This window comes from Culex pipiens, unplaced genomic scaffold, assembly GCF_016801865.2.
Source record: "Culex pipiens pallens isolate TS unplaced genomic scaffold, TS_CPP_V2 Cpp_Un0001, whole genome shotgun sequence".
Taxonomy (NCBI): Eukaryota; Metazoa; Arthropoda; class Insecta; order Diptera; family Culicidae; genus Culex; species Culex pipiens.
Genome location: NW_026292818.1, coordinates 1,108,402 through 1,132,910, shown reverse-complemented (window position 1 = coordinate 1,132,910; position 24,509 = coordinate 1,108,402). Strand labels below are relative to the sequence as shown.

At 32.8% G+C, this 24,509-nt stretch overlaps 1 protein-coding gene across 2 annotated transcripts in view; it reads right to left on the bottom strand.

Moving 5' to 3' along the window:
* The window catches only part of LOC120417818 (serine-rich adhesin for platelets-like), a 181,588-nt gene extending 158,077 nt beyond the window's left edge, over positions 1 to 23,511 (bottom strand). For both annotated transcript variants that reach the window (XM_052711331.1, XM_039580029.2), the window contains exon 1: positions 23,328 to 23,511. The gene's annotated coding sequence lies outside the window, so the exon portion shown is untranslated. The remainder of the gene's footprint in view (positions 1 to 23,327) is intronic.
* Between the last annotated feature and the right edge of the window lie 998 nt (positions 23,512 to 24,509).

The following is a 24,509-nucleotide window of genomic DNA, read 5'->3' as shown; positions in this document are numbered from 1 at the left end:
AGATGTATGATAATTCAAAAATCTGTATCTTTTGAAGGAATTTTTTGATCGATTTGGTGTCTTCGGCAAAGTTGTAGGTATGGATATGGACTACACTGGAAAAAAATGATACACGGTAAAAACATTGTCGATTTTTATTTAACTTTTTGTCACTAATACTTGATTTGCAAGAAAACACTATTTTTATTTTTTTATATGTTTATGTGATGTCCCCTATTAAATGACAACTTTTCAGAAATTTCTAGGCTTTGCAAAAAATCTTTGACCGAGATATGAATTTTTTAATCAATACTGATTTTTTCAAAATATCAAAATATTGGTCGCAAAATTTTTTTTTTTGGAAAATAGTCGCAGTTTTTATTTTTTTAGATTAGTGCACATGTTTGCCCACTTTTGAAAAAAAATATTTTTAAAAAGCTGAGAAAATTCTCTTTATTTTGCTTTTTTGAACTTTGTTGATACGACGCTTAGTTGCTGAGAGATTGCCATGCAAGTGTTTAAAAACAGGAAAATTGATGTTTTCTAAGTCTCACCCAAACAAACCACAATTTTCTAATGTCAATATCTCAGCAACTAATGGTCCGATTTCCAATATTAAAATATGAAACATTTGTGAAATTCGATCTTTTCGAAAACAATACTTAAACAAATTTTAAATCAAGACTAACATTTCAAAATGGCCAAACATTCAATATAACGCCTTTACTCATAATTCGATTTTTTGAAAAAAATCAGTATTGATTAAAAAATTCATAACTCGGTCTTAGATTTTTTGCACAACCTGGAAATTTCCGAAAAGTTTGCATTTGATGTTCCCTTAAACATATCAAAAATTAAAAAAATTAAAAAAAGTGTTTTTTTTTTGCAAATCAAGTTTTAGTGACAAACAGCAGTTAAATAAAAAATCACCAAAAATGTTTTTACCATGTATTATTTTTTTTCAGTGTAGTCCTCATCCATACCTACAACTTTTCCGAAGACACAAAATCGATCAAGGAATTCCTTCAAAAGATACAGATTTTTGAATTTTCATACATCATTTTTGTATGGACAGCTGCCAAATTTGTAAGGAAAATTAAATGGACAAACTAAAGATGCAAAATGGCTTCTTTGGGCATACCGAAGGCACCGAAAAAGTTTCAGTCGGATTAAAAAATACAATAAAAAATCGAATGACCCAAATCGGAGAGAACTGCTCAGCTGTTAAAAAGAAATTGCACGAACGTCTAAAAAAAACATAAATATTTGAAAAAAGTAAAATTTTGTTCTGACCTGGTTAAACCATCAAATTTTTAGTGGTTTCAATATCAAATCACATTCTGTAAAGACAACAAAATTAATCGTAAAACATAATCTATTTTGCTTAAAAGAATTTAAAAAAAACTTAGTTTATGGTACCATAAGTATTTTTATCATTTTATATAACATCATTTAGCTAACCCTCATCTATCATGTGAATCGTCATAAACGCGGTTTTTGCCCCACTTTTTCCACGCTAAATCGTTCCAAAACAGAGTCTCAAATCTCGTCCTCCCGGTGGCGAACCAAAACAGCCAAGCCACGAAACAATGGTTCTCTGATTGCCCGGAAGATTAATGTGTTTGCTGCTCTTGAAGCGCTTTTTGGAAGTACATTTCCGCCAACGAGGAAACAGCTGCTGCTTTTGAATGGTGTTTCCTTCCCTGGAAATGGCAGGAAATGGGCTCATGGTTTTTTTTTGGGGCAAAACGCAAGACGATCAGTGACACCTAAACGTTGGTAACCACATCCATCAAGACGTGAAGAGGGCTGGCCCAGTCGTGGTCGTTTAGCTCGGAAAGTTTGCTATCGTTTTGGGTCACGATTTTTTTTTGCCTGGAAATAGACGTATGATATTGTAGGAATCTGGTGAATTTTGATCTCGTAGTATCAACACACTGTTTGTAGGATTATCTCAATCGAGATGATAGCCGTATTTTTCAAAGAAAGTTGAATATTCAATATAGTAAAAAAGCTCTTTCAAATAATTTTATACAAACAATTTGAATACTTCCTCCTTCATTTCAAAATGACACTTTCAAACAATCATTTATTGCACTCCACTGCATCTAGTTGAGGGAAAACTTGTGCCATTAACGCGGAAAAATGTGGGTGAGTGCGTTTCTGCATTCAACGCTGGCGCACGTACTTGAACGCTGCAATGAAGTGCAACGATGAGTGATGGCGATGATAAAACCTCATTCACAAAGTTTCACCACCAGCTGGCACAGAATAGTACACGCGAGAGTTTTCAAAAAGGCGTATACAGAATAATTTTCAATTTTGAAATTTTTAGTTGAAATTTTTTCAAAAACTTTCAACACTTCCATCACTAAGGAAGGAAGTCTTCCTAAACTAAGAAGTATCATGAACCACCATGCGTCCTCATTGATTCTTGATTTTCATTTAAGTTCGATGAAAACGCATGGTTGATTTTCAAAAACCCAAAAGCTTCGATGGTTTCTTCCGTTGTTCATTTGTGATGTGTTCTACAAAATTTTAGAGCAAGCAAAAACAATTTGATTGGGTAGGTTGTTTTCATCCTTCGCATGTTTAATAAATAGTTTTTATTAAAAATTAAGAAATCATATTTTTTCTGTTTCTACAAAATCAGCAGATTTAGCGAAATTTTATTTCTTTTTTGATTTTTTATTTGACTCAATTTTTGATACGCTCAAACAATCCTCCATACAATTTGGCAGCTTTCCCTACAACAATCGTGCGCAAATATTCGAAAATCGGTATCTTTTGGAGGAATTTTCTGATCAATTTGGTCCTCGGAAAAGTTACCTTCAACTTAATTGAGATAAAATAACAACAAAATACTTACAGTACGGTTACGGTTTTTTTTTCAATTTTCAGGGACAAAAACAAGGTTTACGATTAAAAAAAAAATCTAGACCTTTTCTCAAAAAAAGTTTGCAGTCATATAAAAGTTGGAAAGTAAATACTTTTAATAAATTCTGATGTTTGCGCCGTCTTCATGATATAGCCACATCAAGTATTAAGCTTAATATTTCAGTTTTTCTATTTAATAAAGGCTACATTAGCGTCAATTTCTTGGAAAAAACGAAAAGATTAGAAAATGTCCTATAAAAATAATCATTGAAGATTTGGACCCCTGGTTGTTGAGAAACCGATTTGAAAAAGTTTATTTAAAAAAAAGATAAAATATTTTTGTGTTTTTCATACAAAAATTCGTCAGTTTTTGATTTTTGTATTTAAAAAAAAAAACAAAATTTTGAAAATCGGGCTTCGTCATGCACACGGAATATGTCTTGAGAGTCTTCACCCCAAATTTCAGCCTATTTGGTCTATCCCATCTCGAGATATCGTGGCACCCGTAAATCAACTCGGTGTGGCTATATCAAGAAGACGGGACTGGTTTATTGAGTCTTCACCAAAATTTCTAGCCGATTTGGTCAAAGCAATGTTGAGATATCATGGCACCCGTTTTTTGAAACTGCTAACTTCAAATAGCTATATCTCGGCAAATATACAACCAAATGTGTTCAAATTTATTTTATTGATATATGAAAATGTTTATTTTAATGCCCTGAAAACAGATTTAAAAAAAGTTTAATCGTGTGCTCAAACCAACCTCTGAAATTTTTGCCGATTTACATGTATGTAACCCCTTAATCTGATAAACAGCACATTCTATCAAACTTTCTGCAAAGTTCTTTTTTATAACAAATTTGAATTCATATTAAAAAGTACTTTTTGATAACAAATTTGAATATAGATTAAAAACTGAACTTTTAAAAAAATCTGATACAATTTTATTAACCCCTCTCCCGCCTCCCCCGCCCCCTAACAAAGTGTCCACATGGTTTATGAACGGTCCCTTACTAGAATTAAGGATTGATTAATAAATAGAGCAAACTAAAAATTCTGAAGCATTTTTGATAGTTGTCACATACATTTTTTTTTTATGAAAAATGTTCGAAAATGTCTTCTAGAACTTATTTTAATGTAATTTTACAAACAAATTTATCCCTTTTTCCTAAAATTTTCTCTGGTATTCTTTTTTTATAAATCCATATTAGCTTAACTGCCCATGTTCGCATGAATGTCCCATATGCAAAAACAGCAAGCTGAGAAAAACGCATTTGAAGTTTGTCCCATACATAAGGCTACGTGTTAAGTGTTCGCGAAAAAACTGGATTTCCTCCTGATTTCTAGAACAAAGTACAGGATGTTATAGGCTCTTTTGAAAGAGCACACAATTTTGAACCAAAGTGCATCAATAACTAGAAATCGATGAAAATGCATATGGGACATTTATGCGATCAGGGGCAGTTAAGCCCCCGCCAAATAAAAATATGCGATTTCCGAATTGCTAAACACTAGAGTGTAACAAAAATGACTTTTTGGCGGGCATTCAGGGGTTTGTTCCGGTGGGCATACTGAGCCTAAATCCCAAATATGAGCTTGATTGGACGTAACAGGAGCTGGCGCTCCGCCCTTCAATTTTAAATGGGATTTAACCCGTAAAAAAAGATTTTTTCAAAAATGTCACTTTTTGAGGCATTTTGGCCACCAATGCGTTTACCAAAAACATAACTGGCGTGTAGGCCAGATCCTTGCGCATCTTTTGGTATATATAACATTGAAGTTTGGAGCATCCTGGAGCTCGGTACAGACCTTCAAAGTTTGGCATTTTTTCGAAAAATCGGCCCCGGCAAAAAAGATATGCGTCGCACCTCGCGACGCCCGAGACGCCATTTGATTTTGCTTGGACCGATTTTTCGAAAAAATGCCAAACTTTGAAGGTCTGTACCGCGCTCCAGGGTGCTCCAAATTTCAATGTTATATACACCAAAAGATGCGCAAGGATCTGGCCTACACGCCAATGATGTTGAAAATAAACGCTTCAGTGGCCAAAATGCCTCAAAAAGTAACATTTTTGAAAAAAAAACTTTTTTTACGGGTTAAATCCCATTTAAAATTGAAAGGCGGAGCGCCAGCTCCTGTTACGTCCAATCAAGCTCATATTTGAGATTTAGGCTCAGTATGCCCACCGGAACAAACCCCTGAATGCCCGCCAAAAAGTCATTTTTGTTACATCCTACTAAACACATTATTAAAACATAATCAGAACGTAAAAAACATTACACATAAAGAGTTCAGTGAGTAAAATATCAATCAAAGTGGAACGAAAACCGAGAAAAGTATGACCAAACTTGCAAGCAATTTGAATTGCAGCGATTTAAACACGCAAATAACATTCCAAAAGGGTTTAGCTCCAATTATCACTGTTTACACGAAATTTGATTTCAGATTCGGATTCAGCGGCCAAAATTACTATAAGAAAGCAAACCCTGACCTATAAGACATATGCTTGCAACATCGTGTAATTAGTAGGCCTTGCTTCTGAATTCTGAGAAATTTTGAAAATTGGCACTTTTTTTCTCACTAAAACTCAAATATCTTGGCTCTGGAGTGTCGAAATTTCATTTTCTTTTTAATATGAATTCAAATTTGTTATAAAAAAGAACTTTGCAGAAAGTTTGATAGAGTGTGCTGTTTATCAGATTAAGTTTAATTTAACCTTAGATGTTTTTAGTTGTTCGATATTTTAAAGTGTCTGCGAGAAAGTATTTTATTATTTTTTCTTGTCTAAGGAAACATTGTTCCTAACATCATAATCTATCATTTAAGAAGTGAGCACCTGAAATCCCTTGACATGACCTCAAAATGGGACAGGCTAATAATAATTTAATAATTTTAAGAAAACCTGACAAATTTATTAATTGAAATAAAGGAGGTATTAGGCTATGACTAACAAACTCGCACTTTTCCATGTTTGAAAGTTTACCAAACTCGCAAACTTGTTTGTGGCAAACTCACAAACAAAGCAAAATGTATGCAGGCTTACGTTTCTGCCAACAAATACAGATACACAAACAAAGCAGGCAAATTGTGAATAGTGTTAGTTTGTTTGATTGTTTGATTGTTATAGTCTAATTAGAGCGTCCAATTTCCCGTCCCGGGAAAATTTTTCCCAGGAATTCCCGGGATTTCCCGAAAAAAAATATTTCCCGTTTCCCGGGAAATTTGTAAATTTCCCGGGACTTCCCGAAATTTAAGCAAAAGTATACATGTTCTTGAATTTTTAGAACCATTTTGTTGAAAATGCTCTGAAAAAAATATAAATGAGCAAACTCAACATGATTTTATTCAATTAAATTTATTGTTTAGTTTATATATTAGAGTGTAACAAAAATGACTTTTTGGCGGGCATTCAGGGGTTTGTTCCGGTGGGCATACTGAGCCTAAATCCCAAATATGAGCTTGATTGGACGTAATAGGAGCTGGCGCTCCGCCCTTCAATTTTAAATGGGATTTAACCCGTAAAAAAAGATTTTTTCAAAAATGTCACTTTTTGAGGCATTTTGGACACCAATGCGTTCACCAAAAACATCACTGGCGTGTAGGCCAGATCCTTGCGCATCTTTTGGTATATATAACATTGAAGTTTGGAGCATCCTAGAGCTCGGTACAGACCTTCAAAGTTTGGCATTTTTTCGAAAAATCTGTCCCAGCAAAATCAAATGGCGTCTCGGGCGTCGCGAGGTGCGACGCATATCTTTTTTGCCGGGGCCGATTTTTCGAAAAAATGCCAAACTTTGAAGGTCTGTACCGAGTTCCAGGATGCTCCAAACTTCAATGTTATATATACCAAAAGATGCGCAAGGATCTGGCCTACACGCCAGTTATGTTTTTGGTAAACGCATTGGTGGCCAAAATGCCTCAAAAAGTGACATTTTTGAAAAAAATCTTTTTTTACGGGTTAAATCCCATTTAAAATTGAAGAGCGGAGCGCCAGCTCCTGTTACGTCCAATCAAGCTCATATTTGGGATTTGGGCTCAGTATGCCCACCGGAACAAACCCCTGAATGCCCGCCAAAAAGTCATTTTTGTTACATCCTATTATATATAATTATTCAGATTATCAAAAATTATGATATCAAGATTTATTTCTGATAATATTAATATCTGAAGTAACTGGAAATAGATCTTGCTTAATGAGTATTAAATTATTGCAATTAGGTAAGCTTTTTACAAATTGATATTATTTCTAAAACCAATATTATTTCTTACCTCGAAATTGCCACGATCAAATGAGATGAAACTCGATTTTTTGCAAGAAGCATTAATTAAATTGGTTGAATACCTAGTATTACAGAAATTAAAATTTAAAGTAAAAGAATTATGGAGCACTCGTGCAACTATAAGTCATAGAGGGTTTAATGTTAAAAAATGGAAGAACGTGGAATGATTAAAATTTATCGTATAATTCAAATACAAAAAAAAACTGAAAAACTACTTTGTATTGTTTAAAAAGTTCTCGAAAAATTCAAACATATATTCAAAGCTTGCTTCAAATATTGGAAAACATTGGGGTGTTTGAAGTAATATCAAAACTAAAAAGCTTTTCAATTTGTTCAAGAGCTGAAACCAGTATTTGTCATGAAAAACATAATTCCTGCATGTTTTTTTTCTCATTTCAACAATCTGGTCACAGAGGCAAGTTTTAAAGGAATTTTATTATTGTGGATTATGGATTCATTTTACTCACAGTTAAAACACTTAAAAAAATACTTCTCATCAAAAAATACCTGAGATATTTTTTGGATTTATTGTACGATTGGAGCTTATAAAATTAGAAAAAAAAATATACATTTTCTTGTATTTGAATGATTTTTTACATGCAGTCAAGCTGTTTATTTATCTTCACAAAATGGTTAAACCATTAAAGTTGCTGTTCTATACAATTTTGTTGCATAATATTAATTAAAACCAAAATTAGAATAATTTTCAATAAATTTAAAATTTCCCGGGAATTCCCGGGATTTCCCGGGAAATTGGTTGAAAATTTCCCGTTTCCCGGGAAATTTGTAACCCCGGGAAATTGGACGCTCTAAGTCTAATACCTCCTTAACGCTGTCACATTTTGTTAGTAGTAGCCAAAGGATGAGAATTCTGGTGATTTTGCTAGCTGAATCCAAAACCGCGTTCACATCTTTTAAAAGTATGAACAGTTTTGAACTGAAAATAGAATCCACAAAATAAATAAAATAAATTTAAGATGTTTTTTTTTATTTTTTGCACAACTCACGTCATTTTATAAAACAAAATTCGTCATTTCGGAACTTTACTCAAGAAAACTTGAAAATATAGCACATCTGTGATGCTGTTCTGCCTTTTCAACCAACAAAAAGTGAATGTCTGTCACTCGTGCTGCATTCATGCACTCTTTTCAACTTCTCCCTAATGAGACATCAGTCTGGAATTGCGAATGGAATGTTGAGATTTTTCATTGAAATGTGCGTACCCTCGTAAAGTTGTTGCAAATAAAATGTCGAGTGTTTTAATGTTTAAATTGAATTGAGTATAAAAAGAACTAGTTTCTTCATAAGTTCGCAAATGAATGCCAAACATAATCAATTCAAGCTTTCCCTCCAAATCAATCAAAATCCTCGCAAGGAAGTGCGTAGCTAAAATCGCGAAAAATTCCCAGAATCAAATGGCTCTTCTGGCATTGAAAACGACTGCTTTCCGTCACCCCCCTTCGGGAGTTCACAAACTCGCATGTTCATAAATTTTATGATTTATTTTAATGACCCTTCAGCGCGCGCGTGCAACACCCCCACATAATGAGAGGATGTCGGTCGGTCGGCAATTTTCTGCTCGATACAAAGCAAAACTTGAGCGATTAAAAGTTGTCTGGCTGGATTGACAGTTTGGCAGCATGTCCGCACAGAAAAAGAAGGGTGGGAGGGGGAGGAATTTTGGAACCGATTCAAGAATTTGGCGGTTCTGCGAATTTCGCGCCATCAAATCGGAATTGCCCAAACTATTTGCTTAAACCCCTCCTCCGGACGGGGAGGGTAAAATAATAAACAGGTTGGTGATTGAATTCGGCTTCCGAGATGGTTCTGTTTATTTGTTCCTGTCGGCATCATACTGAACTGAGCTGAGTTTGGAAAATCATCTCATCAGAGTGTTGTCAAGAGTGCGCCCATTTCCGTCTAAATCGCTTTAAAGTACACTTAATCCCGGCAGCTTAGAAAAGTAAGAGGAAAGTTTTGAGAGGTGAAGAAGGGCGCTGCTTTTCCAGCATCGATAAACGATTTTTCAGGAGTTTTCCGTTATTGCCCCAGTTTGCCATTATCTTGGAGATTATCTCGCTCGAGCTGGGAAACTGTGGGTTCGGGACCAAGAGTGCTAAGGTATAAACTCATCACCACCAGCATCGTCGACGTCCTTGTCAGAGACGGATCATTTCCCAACGGGATGAGTGGATTTTGCACGTGCAAGACAACTTCTTAGAAAAATATAATCCAAGAGGAAAGCTCGAGCTTCTCATCTTCAAGAGAGTGAAAATTGGAAACGAAATTTCTACGTTCTGCGAGAAGGAAGAGAAGCAGTGATGAAATTGAATTGAGTTTTAATGTTACATTACTTTGAAATTTTTTTTTTCAAATTCAATGAAACTACTATATGAGATTGCTTTGCAAAAAAAAGAGATTAATTTAATTGATTACTTACCATTGATACCCAGCATCAGTCAGAAAATCAATCAATATCACTCATAATAATTTTAATTTAAATTTGAATTAGATTGCAAATTTGCTTTCCAAACAAACTCCCTCAACCGAACGTGATCGATCCATTATCATACAACGATCGCAATAATGGCTTTATATCCACCATTTGGTTCCATAAAACTGGCAGAGGGGAGTCAAATTCCATCCCCAGTTGTGGAAACATATCCCGTGGGGCAAATCATCTCGCTCCAATAGGGAAGGTGCCATATTTTGCGTTAGAATATCATCCTCGGACAGCCGGTGCTGCCCTCCTGTTGTGAAAATTTCCAAAATACATGTCCAATGATAGAAGGGGGAGGAAATGATGGCAAATCAATAAAAATAAAATATGTTGCCGTGGGCAGATGTTCGTTACGTAATCATATTGTAATAAAATTATAACGTGATAGACTTTTAGTGCCACATTTGATTGTTATCGCCACAAAATAGAAGGTCCACTATATAGTGGCAATAACATGTTTAAATATTTGACTTCCCACTATTGCAAAGCAAATTTATGCGTTCAACAAACTGCAATAAAGTACACTTCACAATTTGGTGAGCAAACCGCGCAAAGTGAAAACCAAAAAAAAAAACTCGACGCAAAATTGTGCACCCACTCGAATAATTGAATCTGGTTTGTTAACGAGCGTCATCCCCGGAAAATGCCAACCAACAATAAATATTTTCATTTTCCCCACCTCTCTCAACCAGCTCACACACGCCCACCTGTTTGTTTTAAATTTGAATTGCGCAAGTGGTTTTGGCCGTGTCGAGCGTAATCTGAATGAAAAATAGTCACGGTCGTGTTTTATACTTTGCGGGGATTCCATGCTGAAAAGGTTGGAAAAAAAGGTTGGCTGAAAAAGTTGGAAAAAGTCATGTTTTTAAATATATAAAATAAAAAAATCTTTTATAAATAAAATAAATAATTATTAAATTAATTAAATCATAAGTAAATTATTTCAAAAACCATTGTGCTTTCCTCAATAATGTATAGCATGAATATTAACCAAATAATGAGGAATTAAGCCGGCTGAATTCTGTTTGATAACCATGATTTCAGGGCCGTAGCCAGGATTTTTGTTTGGGGGGGGCTTGGATTCAAAAACTCAAAGGATATAGAAATCAGTAAATCAGAAATTCCATTTGTTTAAATTCACCTGGCTAACGGTATGATTATTGAGACGAATTATAAATCTATAAAATAATGTATGCAAAAAAGATTTCAAAAAGCTTCATCCTATGTTTAAAAAAATTAAATTGAAGAAAATGCTTCATCAAAAATCCGCTTTTTCATATACCATGTTTACATAAAAAGACATGAAAAGAAAGTGATTTTCTTACATTTTCTTGGATTGTTGACATTTAAACGAATTTCATGAAAAACTGTCCGTTAGCAAATTATCGTTAAATTTAAAATATACCCTAAATAAAATTTGATTAAAAAAAATGCCCGAAGAATGTTAATTTATCTCACTTATGTATAATTTAATTTTTCAACAAATCTGGATGAAAAACTTATGAACAAATAAAAAAATTAAAATAAATTTCTACTATCTAATTAAAAACTGTTTAGAATGAAATTTTCAGCTGTGTGTATATTTTGATGGCATATTTTATAATTAAAAACTATGAACTGAAAAAAAATGTTGCACGATTTTTAAGCAAAATAAAACTCATATCTCATAACATTTTCGAAAAATCGGTCCCGGCAAAAAAGATATGCGTCGCGCCTCGCGACGCCCTAGACGCCATTTGATTTTGCCGGGGCCGATTTTTCGAAAAAATGCCAAACTTTGAAGGTCTGTACCGAGCTCCAGAGTGCTCCAAATTTCAATGTTATATATACCAAAAGATGCGCAAGGATCTGGCCTACACGCCAATGATGTTGAAAATAAACGCTTCAGTGGCCAAAATGCCTAAAAAAATTACATTTTTGAAAAAATCTTTTTTTACGGGTTAAATCCTATTTAAAATTGAAGGGCGGAGCGCCAGCTCCTGTTACGTCCAATCAAGCTCATATTTTGGATTTGGGCTTAGTATGCCCACCGGAACAAACCCTTGAATGCCCGCCAAAAAGTCATTTTTGTTACATCCTAATAAATACAGACGTCACAATATTTACTGAAAAAATGCATTTATTTAAAGCAAGTTTGAATCATAATTTGATTTTTCCCGATTAAATAAAACAAAAAAAATGCTGAAAAATTGCTTCAGAAATTTGAGTATTATTAAAATTATGCAAATCGTTGAAAATTTTTAAATCAGATCCTTATTTCAAAAAGTTTATTTTTAATAGCAAATAATATATGGTTGAGTGCTGTCAAAATTTTATCTTCGAATAAATATAGTTAAATTTTTCCTTTAATATATTCCAAATTGAAAAAATCCAGCAAAGAGTATCACAATATACTTATAAACATTATTATAGGTTTAAATGATTTCATAAAAAAAAAACATTTATATTTCAAAAGAAAATGTCTTTTCCGATTTTCGACCAAAAATCCTAAATTCACAGTAATCTTCAAAGAGATATTGCATTAAAAAATGTATTGAAAATAGTGTACAAACAATTTAGCAAAGTTCTCAAATGAGAATTTGTTTTTAACCATGAATTTGTTGTTAAAAATTTGTCTACTCGTTCTTGAGACACAGCTTCTTGAAATTTAAAATAAAATTGTGCGATAAAAAATATAAATTCATATAAACACGATTAACCCATTGAAATCTTCAATTAATTTTATTGCTGTCCGAATTATATTTTAATCTGAAATGAGTTTTGATAGAAAATATGAGTGTACATGAAAATAGGAGAAAAATTAATGTTTTACTAAACTGTTGATAAACATGGCTGTGTTGGTTCTAGGAACGTCTAATGCTCTCTTAATCTTTTTTAGCAAAATTAAAAAATACATATCACAATATTTTTTTTCATTTCCCTGATTTGACTAATAAAAATTATGTAAAATTATTTAGGTTTTAATATTCAAGCAACATCGTGATACTGGAAACGAAATCCTACAAATTTTAGGATTTAGATACTTTTTATGTACGAAATCTGATTCAATGAAAAGTCAAGAAAACATTACATAAGAATGATTAAAACAATGAGGCTTTCCCTGTAAATCGAATCTACGTCTGGCATTTTGCTACTAGAATCATATTTAACATTCAAAAGGAAATAAAAAAAAATTGCCGTATCATGTAAGGAGCACGGAAGGAACGTAAAATTCCATATATAAAAAACGCTCAAGCAAATGTTGTATATGCTAAAAAATATTAAAAATCCATAATTTAGTCCATTTAAAATATTTAGGAATTCAAAAGTTTTAGAATTAGGTAATTCTAAAATCAAAATCAATAAAAAAACGCAAAATTTAAAAAAATAGAAAATTTAAACAAACAAATAAAATTGAGCATTTATGAATTCAGTAATTTAAGAATTTCTAAATTCAAATATTCCAAAATACAAGGTAAAAACACTTTGAAATAAAGAAAATTAAATCTAAAATTATTAAAATTGTGAAATTTCTCAATTTAAAATTAGGCCGCTACGAATATTTTTTTAAATTTCTATCTCTCGATTCTGACCAAGGTCGAGCAGGCGGAGCAAAAGCAAATAAAAAATATATTAAAAAATTAAATTATAAAACATTTACATGTGTTTTAAAATGCATTTTGTACCAGTTGTTTTGCATCCTAAGTTTTCAAAATATCCGGCTAGTGACGAAACCTTTTTTTCTTTACTGTACATCGAAATTTTAGAAAAAATTAAAATATTTTCAGCAAGGCAAAAAATGTCGTATTATTGACGCAAGAAAATGCACTTCAATTTGTTTTCTACATAATGGTGTGAAGTTATTTGAAACAAATGTTCTATTTGTCCTTCAAATTTTCGGACGAGTTGCAGAAGAGGCAGAAATATGAAATTAAACAAATATATATTTAGATTTTTTACTATTTAAAAATTAAAACTCTGAAATTCTAAATCTTAAGGTGCTGATTAAAAAAATCAGAAAGTTTAAAGTTTGAAAACAGAAAAGTATAAAAATAAAATATAATGTCTAAATTCAAAAATTACTTGAAAAATGCTCCAAACATAAACTCCATATTAAATTTAAGAATTTAAAAAAAAATAATAAATATTAAAAATAATAGAAAAAATATTTTGAGAATTTTTAGTTTTAATTTAATGATTTTTTTCATTTGAGCAACTCTCTACGAAATCGGCCAATATCGGCAATTTTAATTTTTTGTATTTTTTTATTTGGCTCAAACTTTGTGGGGGCCTTTCCTGTGACCAAATAAGCTATTTTGTGTCATTGGTTCACCCATACAAGTCTCCATTCAATTTTGGCTGCTGTCCATACAAAAATGGTACGTAAATATTCAAACAGCTGTAACTTTTGAGTGTCTTCGGCAAAGTAGTAGGTATTGTTGAGGACTTTTGAGAAAAAATAGGTACACGGAAAAAAATTACAATTTCGAGATTTTTGATATGTTTGAGGGGACAAAAATCCGCAACTTTTGAGCCATAGAGAAACATGGTCCAAAAATCTGTCGCCGAGTTATGAAATTTTGAAAAAAATAGTGATTTTTCGAAAAAATCATTTGACGTTATTTTTTAATTGAACTTGCAATCGAAAAGTACATTACATATTTATTGAAAAAAGGGCTCCGTTTTCAAGATATAGCCACCGAAAGTTTGATTCTGGCGAAATATTTGCAGTTTTTCGATTTTTAAAAATAGTGACCATGAATGACCATTTCCAAAAATATATTTTTTGAAAAGTTCAGAAAATTTGCAATAAAGTTTTCTAAGAGACATTGAAGATTGGACATCTGGTTGCTTAGATAATGTGGGTTTAATAAAAAGAATCAGGAAATTGAAGTATTCTAAGTCTCACCAAAACAACCCACAATTTTCTAATGTCGATATCTCAGCAACTAATGGTAAGATTTTCAATGTTAAAACATGAAACATGAAAAAATAAAAAAAGTATTTTTATTTACTTGATTTTAAAATCAAATTCGGCTTCTGCCACCTCATTTCAGTCAAATTCAATATTCCATCACCGCCATTATGACCGCTTTCTTAAAATCACTTTAGAAAAGTACCGTACTTAAGCTCGAAAATTAAAAATAACACACTTTTTTTCGTGATTCGATTTTTCGAAGTCAAATTATTGCAAGGTCTGCGGGAAATTGAGGCTGGGCCGAACTTTATTTGACCTAGGCGCTCTTTTAGACACTTTTTCTTCTTTCTCCTTTGAAAGATAGCCTAACGTCTCAGTGTAGGATAGATTTTGCACCAAAGTAAAACGATGTTCAAATATGCAGCTCAATTGTTGAATATTGGATTTATATATTCCACAATGTTTTTGGCCGGCAATGGACGCAAAAATTACATAGTTTGATTAATATATTCTAGATTCTCTATCTAACAATCTATTTCTGGGAGAATGAAAGAGAACACACAATCATCGATTTTAGATTTTTTTTTCGATAGTACATAATAAAAAAAATATGGGAAAAATTTCGGGGGGGGGGGGGGCTGCAGCCCGGTAGCCCCCCCCCTGGCTACGGGCCTGCATGATTTAAAAGTATTTTAGCATTTATTCAATATTAACCTAAGCAGATCTTATTTTGACAGTAAGAAAGAATTTTGATACAATTCAAACAAGCTTTAAAAAAAACAGGAAAAAATTGTTTTACGAAAAATAAAATCAAAACTACCAAATTAATTAGTTAACATTAAACAATAACTGCCAAGATATCATCAGTTGAAAATTTATTGCAAATTGAGATAAAATATTTTTTTAATTTTAAGCTCAGCAGCAACTTATCCTAAGCTAAGAATAAAAAAATCAATTTATCCTACTTTTAGTTCTAAAAAGAAGCTTGTTTTTCAATACTTCAGAAAAATCCATAAATTAGAAGGACAAACATTGACTTTATATTTAAATCTAAAAAATAAAGACATTGTTATTTAAAATCAAATGAAAAAAATATGTAACTTTTCAATTGCATATCATTCTGTTCTATGACTGGCCCTTTAAGCTGTAAATAAATTGAATGGCCAAATTAAAAAAAAATAGTAAAAGCGTTTATTCTTAATTTGATTTAGCCAAAAAGCACGTGTGACAAGGTAGCACGACAACGACGAAATGTTGCTTGGTCAACGTATTATTTGGATTTTTTAAATTAAATATGTTTGTTTGAAATTAATTTAAAACGCTACTTATGTTTGAATTTAATTCTAATCATTTCTATTTCTATTACAAGCTTAATCATCTATTTCGTAAAAATGGTAAATATATGTCAAAAATAAAATGGATTGTTGAATATAAATGTATAGAAAAAAACACTTAATTTAAATTTCTAACAGTTTATACAGCGTACTATAATTTTAAGTTTTTTTTCCAATAATTTAAAAAAAATGTCTGAAAATGAAATGGAGGACCAAAATATATTTTTTCATAAACTTCAATATTTCCAAGAAATTTTAAGAATAACCAATTGAAAACTTTTCATTGTATATTTTCCTACACTGTTAAAATTTGATATGAAATTTGAAATCATTTTAACAAATATTTAGTAAAATACTTGAAGACCGCAAAAAGTTTTATTTTTGTAAAAAAGATTTGACTTATATTTCTTGATGTAAAGAAACCAATATTATTCTTATTTGAAACACTACTTTATTAAAATGTTTTCTTTTACAACTTTTATCAAATTTATTATTTCCGGCCTGCCACTGTTCCAAAAATGGTCAGTGGCGCTGAAATATTTCAAATAATACTCCAAATGATGGAATCATGCCCTATTTATATCAGAATTTGAATAACTCGAGCCATATTGTCAAACTTATAATTTTGGTGGATGTTTTGTTTGAAACGTTTTTAATAGCTTTCACATTCATATCAATGATAAGATTGGCAGAGATCGACTCTTTCTTTGCCGCTTAATCATGTGCGAATAAATGTTTGAATAAAAAAACCAAAAAAAATATCGGTTCATTTAAATTCTGATAAAGTCAAAAATTAGTAAATTATCAAAAATAATCACGAGTATTTCTACTTTTTCAATTCTAACACATGATTTGAATTGGCATTTGAACGTATTTTTTTTTAAATTTGGTTTTGCAATGTTTTTGTTTCTGTCGATTTTTTAAGAGAACAAAATTATCAAACTTTTAACTTTGCCACCCGGATGTCCTGTTAACATTTTTGGTTTGTTCGTCATTTGCGTGCGTACCAAATAAAACCGCACACATTGGATGGAACACAACCTTCCGGGCACGTATGGTGGAAGCACATGACATGTTAGCGTCAATTGTCTCAAATTAGATGCAGAATGTTGAGTTTGCTAACATGAAAAGTTTGTTTTGTGAGTTTTCTAGGGGTAATTTAAACCATTATTTTGCTAAATGAAATTAAATGTAGTTGATTTTTACCTGTTTTCAAAAGAAAAACTCTGAAAGGAAAAGTTGGAAAGCTGCTTCCAACAAACACACAAAAACTTTCTTGCAAAGTTGCTTTCTCTAAGAAGGGAAAGTAAGCATGGGCAAAAAGTCACGGCTGGCGTCACAAGAACAAAGAACACCGAAGAGAGGGATCCAACTGCAATAATGTGGAAATGATAGAAGGGACTCTCTGTTCCCAGTGGTGCCGGTTGTCCAACCCTGAGTTTTTTCCCACAATTGCTAGCTAGCTGGCCAGTTCTGTGGAAAACCACAAAGAAACTCCATGGCTAAAGCTACTTTACGAAGCGTTGTTGAGTGACCCTCCTCCCCTTGAATGGGGAAGGGGGAGAAAATGCATTTGGAAAAGTGAAAAACCAGCTGGGTGACGAAAGTTTAAGGACTGGAAACGGGATAGTATTATACAACTGTTGAGCGGACAAAGCTGACATTGGATTTGGTGAGTTGTTGAAAGTTTAGTGAAAAGTTGATTTGCTGAGCTGTGGTGGAATGTGGTTGGGATTGTGGTGTTGACTGTTTGTTATAAATATTGCTAATAAGTTTATTTTATTTGCATTTTATGTTTCAACATAATTTGAATCTCCCAAGAATTCAAATGGACACTAAGCTAACGATTCCTGCCAAAATAAGCATTATCATAACAATAATCCCTAGCTCAGTATCGTCTAACCTTTATTCATTTGTCATATAAATGTCTTCTCCGAATCACATCCCATCACATTTGTAGGTTCTCGGATCTGAGTTGCAAGCAAAATCTTGTTCGTTTTTCCTGGAAACCTTCCGTCCTATCACAAAGACCTCCACCCACTTATCACACCCTCGTGTCATGATAAAAGGTCTCCCCCACCACGTCTGCTGCTAAAAAGGCCTTGGCTCAATGACACACACACATCCCGGGATTCCGGAAAACAAGGAAAAGCTTCCTTCTCTCCATAACCATCAGACCGCTCCATTATGATCAACACTAACTCAAACAAAGTCGCACTTACACACTCATAACAATTCCTGATCCTGATTGCGAGCTTTAGCTCTCAAATAAGCTTACGATGTAGAGAGGTTGATTAAAATTTAATGGAAATCCTCGGACGAAAAACATCCCGGCGGAGCCCTTTTGTTCCCGGCCAATTGTCTGAAACCTGCTCCAGATATTATCGATTCTTTGGTAGTGTTTGTGGGATTGTGTACCTGCCCTAAATAGGCTGCACTCACACGGTGGAATTAATTATCGTTCACTTCCATTTCTTGGTGAACTTGGTGAACAATGCACCTTTCAAGTTCAGAGGTTGCCCGCGCTTTGTGCGGGTTTGATTTATGGTGTTTTGTTGAAAAGTCTTAAGTGGCTCTACTCTGGATTTCAATAGGAAAAACTCTATTTTTTGCCACAATAAAACATTTCAGTAAGTTGTTGTGACGGTTTTGTCTTAATTAATTTTTATTATGGTTAAAATTATGTGTTCAAAAATGTGGAGAAAACAGTTTTTAACATCTAATATTATTTTTTCAGTTTTATTTTAAATTTAGTGCAATTAGTTAACTGAAATTTAAACTAGTATAAAGTTTTTGTTCAGATTTTTTTAAGTTATATGATTTTCTTAGACTTAAAGAAAAATCAGAGCCATTTTTTGTAGTTTGTTTATTCATATTCGCCCAAAAAAAAAAAAACAGGTGAGTATTTTTCAGAATGTCGCAATTTTTAATTTTGATATTATAACTATGAATGAAACTTTGTCCATGCATTCCCTAAGTCAATAGAAGTCTGGTCTGGTCATACCAAATTGGCAAATTGAATATTCGAAAAAGTGCAAAAAAAAATCGAATGACTCAAAAAAAACTGCATTTTCCTCCTTGACTTTGTTGATCGGGCTTGCAATGCTGAGATAGAGCCTATTAACGGTTAAATTTTGTGCAAAAGAAATAATTCTTCATTCCCGCACTACATTCATTCACAAAAAAAAAATTGGAGTTACTTAACATAGCTTGGAAATTTTAATTAAAAAAAAAGAATTGTTTTACAATCATCTGCTTTCAAAAATCTAAATTTGCACGAGGTTTGCTTTTTAAATATTTTCGCGGTACTGCACATCGAAATTTTACAAAATTCAAATTATTTTTTTACGATTTCAATCATGCTCAAAGTGATTATCATTGCTGGAAAATATATTTCATTTTTTTTTCAGTTGATTAAACGTTTAATTTCATTGAAATTTTGATTTTTTTTTTATATTTTGACATAATCTTTGAAAATATTTGCAACGGCTTTTTTCGAAAAAATTAAATAATCATTGAATGACTTATTGCAAATTTGATTTTGGCTTGAACATGATTTTTTTTTTTCAAAATCACAAATTTAATAAAAATATACCTCCTGTACCAGAGCTTTGACTATTCTAAACTCTAGCACAGTAGATGACATTTTCGTAGTCAGGTTTAGTTAAAAAATATGTATCTTGTGTTTTCATGATTTAAAAATATACCTCAGGAAAACCAAAGGCACAACAACTTTTTCAAAAAACTGAAATAACCATTAGAATGACTTGCATAATCACACATTTTTTATAAGATATACTAATACAGCAATTCCCCACGAAAACGGCTTGATTCGAAAAAAAAGTTCTCCGATCGGGCTCAACATTTTTCTGGGGGTTCCTTGGCCAAAATAATTAGACCCGTATTTTTTTTGTTTGACCATAAGGGTGACCTACGCCGTGTTAGGGTGGTCTGAAAAATTGCCATTTTCATCGATTTTCGCAAAAACCACTTTTTTCGAAAAATCATAACCCCTCGCCATTTCATCCGATTTTAGCTGTCCTAGACGCAAAAGATAGGTGATTAGTTTGACTATTTGAGAAAAATAGTAAGAAGTTTGAAAAATCTAGCTTAACATTTGTAAAGGTCGTATGAAAACTTAAAATGCTGTTTTGAAGGTCTCGGGACCAAAGGGCCTATGTCGGAAAATATTTTTATCGGATTCCTCGGAAAATTTTAGATAACATATCAAAAAATGGTGAAGTTATGTTTTCAATACTCTGAGATACGATTTTTTTAAAATAAAAACTGGGTTTTTCGACGCGCCACGCGCAAAAATGGGAAAATGACGAAAACGGGAAAAAATCGACTTTTTTCACTAAAACGAAATGTATAGGTCATCGCTGAAATTTTCAAGTTATCGCAGTTTTAGTGAAAAAGGTCGATTTTTTCCCATTTTCGTCATTTTTCCATTTTTGCGCGTGGCGCGTCGAAAAACCCTGTTTTTATTTTCAAAAAATCGTATCTCAGAGTATTGAAAACATAACTTTACCATTTTGTGATATGTTATCTGAAATTTTCCGAGGAATCCGATAAACATATTTTCAGACATAGGCCCTTTGATCCCGAGACCTTCAAAACAGCATTTTAAGTTTTCATACGACCTTTTCAAATGTTAAGCTAGATTTTTGAAACTTCATACTAATTTTCCCAAATAGCCAAAATAATCACCTTTCTTTTGCGTCTAGGACAGCTAAAATCGGATGAAATGGCGAGGGGTTATGATTTTTCGAAAAAAGTGGTTTTTGCGAAAATCGACGAAAATGGCCATTTTTAGACCACCCTAACACGGCGTAGGTCACCCTTATGGTCAAACAAAAAAAAATACGGGTCTAATTATTTCGACCAAGGAACCCCCAGAAAAATTTTGAGCCCGATCGGAGAACTTTTTTCGAATCATGCTGTTTTCGTGGGGAATTGCTGAATACAGCTATTTTTGTCTTAAGGTGGCTCGAAAATCGGAATTTTTCGAAATATTTTATGTTATAATTACATGTTTACGCTTTTTCAGGTATTTACTGTTTATGCATTATTCTTTTAATGCAAAAAAACATTTCTGTATAATTTTACCTTTTTATATGGTGACAAAATACGTAACAGTTCAAACATATATTTAGTATCATAATTTCGATTTTTTTTTATAACAATATTTCGGATATTAATGAGTTCTAACGATTTGTGAACCAAGATAAATTAAAATTGATCTGAGTATCTGAAGTTGAATGACAAAAAAAAAAGTTCTATAAATTGTCATTCGAATGACGTAAGAATTAACTAAGAGATATGCCACAAATTTACAAAAAAAACACAAACAAATAAATTACAACCTTTTGCTATAAAAACTTGCAATTTTAACTAATTATTAAAAAGACAGGTTGCTCGAATTTAGAAAATAAAATGATTTTCAAAATCCAACAACCATATTTTTTTTTTAAATTTTCAACTTGATCAACATTAATATTTTTAAGCTGTAAGTTTCGGCATAATTTCAAATATAAATCACATAAAAAAAAACTTCAGGTACCCTTTTTGCCAAAAGTACGAAAAACTTGAAGAATTTAAACCTTTTTTTCTAGGTTTGTGCCTGTGATTCAAAATGAATGTTTTTTAGGCAACTGTTTAAATTTTATAAAAAATGCATAATTTTAAACAAAACAAATCACAAAGTATTTGAAATGATTAAAATATTAATGAAATCCAATTAATCAATTAAAAGTAATTGCGATAAGATTAAACAAAAGGGTAATCCTCCGCCAACTCATGCAGCAGTTGCCCCGACCCCTCTTCGATTTGCGTGAAATTTTGTCCTAAGGGGTAACTTTTGTCCCTGATCACGAATCCGAGGTCCGTTTTTTGAAACCTTGTGACGGAGGGGCGGTACGACCCCTTCAATTTTTGAACATGCGAAAAAAGAGGAGTTTTTCAATAATTTGCAGCCTGAAACGGTGATGAGATAGAAATTTGGTGTCAAAGGGACTTTTATGTAAAATTAGACGCCCGATTTGATGGCGTACAAAGAAAAAACGTATTTTTCATCGAAAAAAACACTAAAACACTAAAAATCCTGCCATTTTCCGTTACTCGACTGTAAATTTTTTTAACATGTCATTTTATGGTAAATTTAATGATCTTTTCGAATCTACATTGACCCATAAGGGTAATTTTTTCACTTAGAACATTTTTTTTCATTTAAAACTTTGTGTTTTTTCTGACCCTGCAAGGTTATTTATTAGAGTTCAACAATGTTTTACAAAGTTGTGGAGCAGACAATTACAAAAAAATTAATATAGAAACATAAGGGGTTTGCTTGTAACCATCACGAGTTATCGCGATTTTACGACATTGTTACACTCGAAAAAATAACCCTGCAAAGTCAGAAAAAACACATCGCCATCAAATCGGGCGTCTAATTTTACATAAAAGTCCCTTTGACACCAAATTTCCAATTCATCACCGTTTCAGGCTGCAAATTATTGAAAAAACACATCTTTTTTAGCATGTTCAAAAATGAAAGGGGTCGTACCGCCCCTCCGTCACGAGATATCAAACAACGGACCTCGGATTCGTGATCAGGGACAAAAGTTACCCCTTAGGACAATGTTTCACGCAAATCGAAAAGGGGTCGGGACAACTTTTCCCGATTTCGTGTGAGTTGGTAGAGAATTACACATTAATATTTTAAAACTGTTAAAGTTTGTTTCGGCATAATTTTAAACATCAATACATAAAAAAAAAACTTCAGTTAACCTTTTGCCAAAAAGTACGAAAAACTTGAAAAATTTATTAAACCTTTTTTTTTGGTTTAAGTTTGTGATTAAAAATGAATGTTTTTAGGCATCTTTTTAAATTTTTCAAAAAAATAATAATTTTAAACAAAACAAATGTAAAAAGTATTTGAAATGTTTTAAAAAATTAATGAAATCCAATTAATAAATTAATAGTAATTGCGATAAGGTTAAACAAAATGATACAATTGAATACCATGAATCAATAAAATTCCAATTGATTAATATTTAATTTCCGCCCTACATTGAAACACATTTCCCTACAAAGTAAATCACAATCGTGTACGCAACATAAATTTCCTCTAACGACCGTCCTTGACGTCTCATGTTAGGGTAAAAATCTTCCAAGCCACAAAAAAAAAATCCAATAAAAAAAGGGAACAAAACTCTAACACGACCATGTCATCATCATCATTATTGTTGTTGTCTTGCTCGATCCTACCACAAAATGAGCAAAAGCATAAATTATGCACACACACACACATTCACATTCTGACTGACATTATCATCGCATCGCAAATCAGATGCGACTTCATGATGATTTTTCCTGCGCGAGTGTGTGTTTGTGTTCGTGCATGCGTGCGCAATAACAGTTAAGGGAAAACATTGTAAGAAGAAAAAAAGAGCCATAATAACCTGCTATAAAAATCCTATGTATGATGGATGCGCTGCTCCGATGTAACTTTACTCATTACGAGCACGACGAAGCTGCGGTGAAATATCCTTTGAGCTCATGTTCCCATGTGAGTTGGTGGTTGCTGGGGCTGCCAAGTTGAACAAAACCGGATGCTGCTAATCACTCACTAAGAAATGTGTTTCTTTTTTTTCTTGTTGAATCTCGCGTGAAGCCACACAAAACACTTTGCACTTGTTTCCCTTTTTTTTTGTCCGGGTTTTCAAATCACTGGAAAAACTTTTTCTTTCTTTTCAACAAAACATTCACACACACTCACTCACGTAAGCAGCAATTCTTTTGCACAATAGAAACACGCCGGAAAAAGCTTCTCAGACCAGATGGTTTCACTTTCACTTTTCTCTTGCTTTCTTTCTCGATTGATGTTCACTTAGCTTGTTTTGCGAAAACTTTTTTCTTCTTCTTGAACAATTTTCCTTTACCAACAATTTTTTTTTCTTTCTTTTATGGAAATTCACTTTTTCAAGCGTCGTGTATTTTTAGCCTTCCGTTTCAAAGAAACTCTCACAAATGTGTCTTTTGTGTCATTAGCTTTTGTTTTTTTGTGCCGCTTTCACACTTTAGGATTATTCTGTCATTCCGAGAGGGAGAGCCCCGGATATACCCCTCGACAGCTGGGGCACGTTCGGACGTTCAGGACGAAAATACCCTTTCCTAATGTGTTCGAGGGTCCAACACTTTTTCCTTCCGTTTCTCGCAAAGCAATTTTAGCACCTTTCAGCCTGCTCGTATGTGAGCTGACCCCCCAGACGTCGAAGCAAATGGGTGCAGCAAACCAAAAAAAAAAAGCTCAAACACTGTTATTTATGATGAGATTCGTCAAGATTTATCACCCCACTCTCGTCTCGTTCGGCTGGCTTGGAGCACTTTCTGGTTCCTGGTTTTTATTATCCTAGCACTTTTTCATGATTGCCACTTTGGTTTGGTACGTACAGAGATTTCTTCGGCAGACACGGGTCAGCTTGAGGGGCTGCTTCTGGTGCTGCTCGGTGATGTGATGCTAGTTTGTGGGGAGAAAAGAAAGGAAATAATTGAAAATTATGGTATGAGTAAAACAATGTTTTCTGAAAAGAGGTTTAATTTAAAAATACAAAATCTTCACTATGACTTTAAAATACTTCTAA